The sequence below is a fragment of the Pinus tabuliformis genome, chromosome 9 (genome assembly GCF_031772625.1).
Source record: "Pinus tabuliformis cultivar Carrire ecotype Pingquan chromosome 9, CPIR1, whole genome shotgun sequence".
Taxonomy (NCBI): Eukaryota; Viridiplantae; Streptophyta; class Pinopsida; order Pinales; family Pinaceae; genus Pinus; species Pinus tabuliformis.
Genome location: NC_142307.1, coordinates 611,214,243 through 611,220,242, shown reverse-complemented (window position 1 = coordinate 611,220,242; position 6,000 = coordinate 611,214,243). Strand labels below are relative to the sequence as shown.

At 40.4% G+C, this 6,000-nt stretch overlaps 1 pseudogene; it reads left to right on the top strand.

Annotated features, from left to right (window-relative positions):
- Positions 1-453: 453 nt before the first annotated feature.
- Positions 454-6,000, top strand: part of LOC149150076 (uncharacterized) — a 116,033-nt pseudogene continuing 110,486 nt past the window's right edge.

The window sequence follows — 6,000 nt, the reverse complement described above, 5'->3', positions numbered from 1 at the left end:
TAAAGGTACATGATCTTGGTCAATGTTAGGGGTTGAAACAGGCTTAGCATCCAGGGAAATGTGGATAGACATTGTATTGAAAATAGAGGTAAAAGTCGGAAATTGAATTGGCAGGGTTCGACCAGTGGTCTGGGTTTTACAAATTTTTTAAGGGTCTGGGTGCAAATTGCCTATTTCATGGGTAGGATAGCTAAGTTAAGTTCATTCAATGTTAAATTAATTGAGATTTTTATATTAACAAGGGTAAATGTGGTGTATATTTGTAAAATACCTGAAGCTGGAGGTTGGTGTTGTGAATTTAGTTGGGGTTCTTAGGTTGCAGGTGACAGATAGTGGCTTTGGATGAGTGCTGAAGGCAAGATGGCATCTGGTAGTTGTTTGGCAGTTTGTAGACTTCAGGCGTGCAAGAAAGCTTAGGCTTTGAATGCACAGATGATCGAAAAAATCGTGAAAATGGTGTTTACAGGGCTTTATTGGGCAAAAATTGAGGAAAGCGGGGAAGAAAAGGTTATGAATAGTTACTGGTATCGAGAGGGTGGTTTTGCCCCTCATTGCACCACTTTTTGGGGAAGGGTGGTAAAACTCAGAGGGGATGTGAAATGCTGTGATGGTGACATGTCGCCAAATTGGGCCCGAGCAAAACTGCCCATTTCGGGTGCTATCAGGTTGTTCAAGCTCAGAAGGTGAATGCGTGCGAAATGGAGCGATAACCATTAGATTAGATGGGTGTTGATCGGATGGAGGTTGCACCGAAAAGATGCGCGGAGGGTATTAGGGAAAAGGTTAGGGAGGGGCCCGCCTAATCAAACATACTTAAGCGTGTTTAATTAACTTTAATTGGCGGATTAACTCAAATGATCCATCGGGCGTGTTTCTTTAAGGCGGAAGATTTTTTCAACTTAGGATAAGTTGATTTATGGGTTTTTAGATTAGAAAAAAGGGAAAAATAACTTTTCACAAAGGGGGGAAAGGGTTTTTACCCTAGGAAAAGGGATTTATAGAACATAATGATGATTTAGCAAAGGGGAAGGATTTTAAAGGGAATTTCTAGGGGAAAAATATGAGATAATGAAGTAAAGGTAAAAATGGAGGGGAAAAGGGGTATTTTAAGGGATGATGGGGAAATTAATAAACATGAGAGGGAAAAGCTTGAGAAAGGAGGGGAAGTTAGTTAAACTCATCTTATGAGCATGCCTTTTTCATTGATAACTGCTGCTGCACTTTTGAAACACATAGTTAAGCATGACAGTAGTGCTTATGCTCCAAAAAACTTGTATTTCTGCAACCTTTCTTCACCTACCCATTTACCTAATCTAACATTTTTTCTTGACTTTGGTGGGTGCAATTAAGCCAGCAAACCCTTTTCTTTCCTTTTCTTTTATAAAACAAACTATCTACTTCTAACCTTATATCTTCCAAGGGCTCAGATTAAAGTGATGAACCCCTTTTATTTTCTCTACCTCTCTAATGATCTGCCAAGATTAAGCTGTTTGGTTAGATTTTATTCTCTAACTATAAACATAAAATTCAAAGCATGAAATAGTCAAGATTAAGCAGTTTGACTACCATGGGTTGTGGCATGTATGACAAGCTGCACACAACCATTATTTAAAACAGTAAAGCAAAGAATAGTGGCACTTGGACTTGCACACTTTCATGGTCTGTTTTTATTTTGGGGTTCATATATATATTTTTCAATTTTTGTTTATTTTTTGACCTTTTCTTATTTTTCTTGTCCTTTGATATTTCTTTTAGGACATACCCTCTTTACATTTTTAATTTTAATGTGGAAAACATTTGCAGAAAGCAGAGATATGTACAATATTACAAGAGTTACTGTCAGCCAATTCAAAATTTTAAATCTTGTCACTACAGGACTCTAACCCATCTATGGTTATATGTAAATATGAATACCTCCCTAGTTAAGAGGTAGTGTTGAAGAATGTACCTAGGTTCGATCTTCATAATTGTACTTGAAGTCAAAATGTAATATATCTATCAAAATAAAGCAAAAAGAATTTTAATTATTATTGAATGGACTTGTTAAGGCATGGGTTTCATGCTTGGGTCAATTGTCATAGGTCAAGCCTCCATTGTAGGCTTTAGGATTGGTTATTTGAGTCAAAGTAATTTTGTTGATTGGTCAAAGACTCCTTACTGTCGGCTTCAAATAGACCATCATCAATTCGACTACATTTTTCTAAACTCGAGTTCCTCGAAGGTTGGTGAAGCTAAAAGAAAAAACATATCATGGCCACAAGCAAGAAACAAAAGAAAAAGAATATTATAAAATGCCAAAAATGACTGGGACAGTTAATATAGCACGTGGGAAAAAGCCAAACATGGGCTCTACCCCTTATCATGGCCATCACCCTGGTTCTTAGGGCCCCACGAGTTCCCCAACATCATTAAGGAACCCATGCATGTCCCAATCCCTGGTGGGCAATTAAGTACCCCATCTTAAGGGGGTAATAATTGCCTATATCGTTCACAACATGCTTTAATTTCCCGAAGCCCTCAGCAACAATACAAAGAAAAATCAGGAAAAGGAAAAAGGAAAATAAAGGAGGGTGGAAAAAGGAAGGTCGAGGTAACTGATGTATCCACAATTACTCTCTCCTACATTTAGACACCTAATATGTGGGTATCCCTCATCATTGCCACCCTTGAACCCATGGCATTTGGCCTTGAGACGCCCAGTGTCCCCATCCATTCATCATCATTCACATGACGCCTATCAATTGAAGGATGTACCAAGGACTTTTCTTTCCCTTTAGGGGTTGGGAACACCTAATTGGGTTGCTTATTAACCACTCCTACCTAGGGAGGTAACACTACTTCATTATCAAAGCCTGAAATTTGGAAGGGAAGCCCCATATGAAGTCTCAATGTGCCCTTGATAAACAAGCTTGGTTCACTTATATGCATTGATGAATTATTGTACCTGAAGGTGAGGATGTAACACAAGACATTATATGTAGTTGACAGGTGGTTTCATCATGGGATACGCAACTTAATTGGGGTCCAAGTCCACCAGATGATCATATTGACAACCACGAGTGACGCGTTAAGATCCACGGGACTCCCATCATGTGTAGAGCATCATTTCACGTCATGGGCACCTTCAATACCCTCAATAGTCTGCTAATTGCCCCAAATTATTCATGAGATGATGCACTTGGACTAGTGTGCCCCAACTAACTTAGCATGTATCACGTGGTGTGGCAGCTAATCCAAGGCCCAAAGGAGGTTTGTCTCACCCCTTGAGACATGGGAGGGAAAACACCATTGTCAGAGCCCTCAGTATTGGAGCATATATAGGGTATTCCATCATCAGGAGACCCAGGAGACCAACTTTTGTACCCCAAACACAAATTTGGGGCCCACGTGTTGACTTGGAGAATTGGGGGCCATCTCTTAGTTCGAGATTTATGGAGCCCTCTCTCACATTTTGGCATAAAGAGGACTCAACGTTGCCTTCAAATGACCCTACATCAACATGATGTCATCATTTCGGCTTGCATTTGGATGGCTAATTCATATTTTTTAAAGCTACTTGATCATCTTGTGACCAAGGGATGTATCTTTCCCATTTTCATAATGTTGTGGGGCCTATAGGCTTAATTCGACTTAGTAGATCATGTATAAATAGATGAGAGCTCATTTGAGCTACTCATCATCATCACACTTGGGCTCTTTCTCTTGTAAACAACTCACACTTGTTTCTTTGGCTATTGGAAACTTTTTGGAATGCATTTCGATGTATGGAGATGATTCACACTTCTTCTTTGGATCTATTTCTTGAGTAATGGATGGATATATTGCATGTGTTCTTGTAAGTACCTAACAATGATGGAATTTTCTCTTGAATTTGTTTAATGTATGTAATTGTTGCTTTAGAATATGCTAAATGTGTGCCCTAATTGTTGAAGATCGATTTTGGAAAAGCTTTCCAATAGAGTATTGCATATGTTATCCAATGCATGTCATGTAATGAATGTTCCTAGTTGATGAAACCACCTGTCAACTACATATAATGTCTTGTGTTACATCCTCATCTTTCAGGTACAATAATTCGTCAATGCATATAAGTGAACCGAGCTTGTTTATCAAGGGCACATTGAGACTTCATATGGGGCTTCCCTTCCAAATTTCAGTTTTTGATCTTGAAGTAGTGTTACCTCTCTAGGTAGGAGTGGTTAATAAGCAACCCTATTAGGTGTTCTCAACCCCTAAAGGGAAAGACAAGTCGATGGAACATCCTTCAATTGATAGGTGTCATGTGAATGATGATGAATGGATGGGGACACTGGGCGTCTCAAAGCCAAATGCCATGGGTTCAAGGGTGGCAATGATGAGGGATGCCGACATATTAAGCGTCTAAATGTAGGAGAGAGAAATTGTGGATACATGAGTTACCTCGACCTTCCTTTTTCCACCCTCCTTTATTTTCCTTTTGCCTTTTCCTGATTTTTCTTTGTATTTTTGCTCGGGGCTCCGGGAAATTAGAGCATGTTGTGAATGATATAGGAAATTATGACCCCCTTAAGATGGGGTAGTTAATTGACCACCAGGGATTGAGACATGCATGGGTTCCTTAATGATGTTGGGGCACTCATGGGGCCCTAGGAACCAGGGTGATGGCCATGATAAGGGGTAGAGCCCATGTTTGGCTTTTTCCCACATGCTATATTAAATGTCCCAGCCATTTTTTTCATTTTATAATATTCTTTTTCTTTTGTTTATTGCTTGTGGCCATGATATGTTTTTTCTTTTAGTTGCACCAAACTCTGGGGAACCATTTCTGGGCCCTTTTTCAAGCAAGGTTGTGCAGGTAGAATTCAGATACCTTGGCCTTGTCCTCAACGGTACTCTTGTCACACGAATCAATGAACTCCCTGTAATCCTAGAATGGCATGGTCCCTTGTTGTGCCAATTTCTTAATTTGGAATTGCATCCATTGGTCCTTGAGATAAAGTGCATAGGATTTGGATGGCACTCTGCATTGAGGTGCCTCTATGGAGAGGCTTTCCATGGTAGCCAATTGGGTCTCCTTTTCTTGAAATTTCCTCCTCAACCATGTGTTTTTTGTCTATAGCCGTGTTTTCATGGTTTATTCTCTATCTCTCAATTCACTCAACTCCTTGCCCATCTCTAGGAGTTTTTCTTCCATAAGGCCCACATCTTCTACTTTCTTTTATTTAGAAATATACATCCATCGATGTGTCCTTCCCCTTTCTTTTTCAAGTTCAAAGATGAGAGGGATTGCAAATTTATGTGGGATCACTCTGCCTCCTTCAATGAAATTGTAGTAGGAGCTCAAGTTGGGCTGTGGACTAGGCTCCTGTAGCTATGTAAAATCCCCCTCAACTATCTTTGGAGAAGCTACCCCCTCCTGTGCTTGTGGTGTTGCTTCTTGACTCCTTTTTTCCCCTTTTGCTCTTCCTGTAGCACTTTCTGCCTTTCTTGTAGCACTGCCAGTGTTTCCTATAACACTATTTGGGGATCCTATAGCAAGCCTTTTCCTTTCTGTTGGAGTGTTACAGGTGCCTTGGGCTGCTTAGATGAGGCTGACCTGGTGACAGGCTTCCTGACATAGGTAATGGTAGTCTTTGGGGTTGCTCCTGGTGATGTGACTTTCTCAACCTTCAGTCCCAGGGATTCTAGCTCCTCCTGTTTACTTGGTGATTCTTCAATTATAATAGGGGTTTTTGTGGGGGTTTGTGGCTTCCCCTACTTAATCCTAGTGCTTCTTCTTGTTTTGAAATAGAGGGGAGTTTGTCTCTACCTTTTCTTTGTGGATTTGATGGGTGTGCTCAAAGCAACTAAGGTAGCAACTGCCTCCTTTTCAGTGGGTTCAGGAGACAACCTTCCCTGATCTGGGGATATCTCCTCCTCTTCAAGTGCAGTGGTCTTCTCAAGGCTGGTCTCTTTCTGCTGCTCCTCCTCTTCTTCTCTCTTTTCTTCTTCCTCTATTTTTTTCTGTCTCAGCCTCTTCTT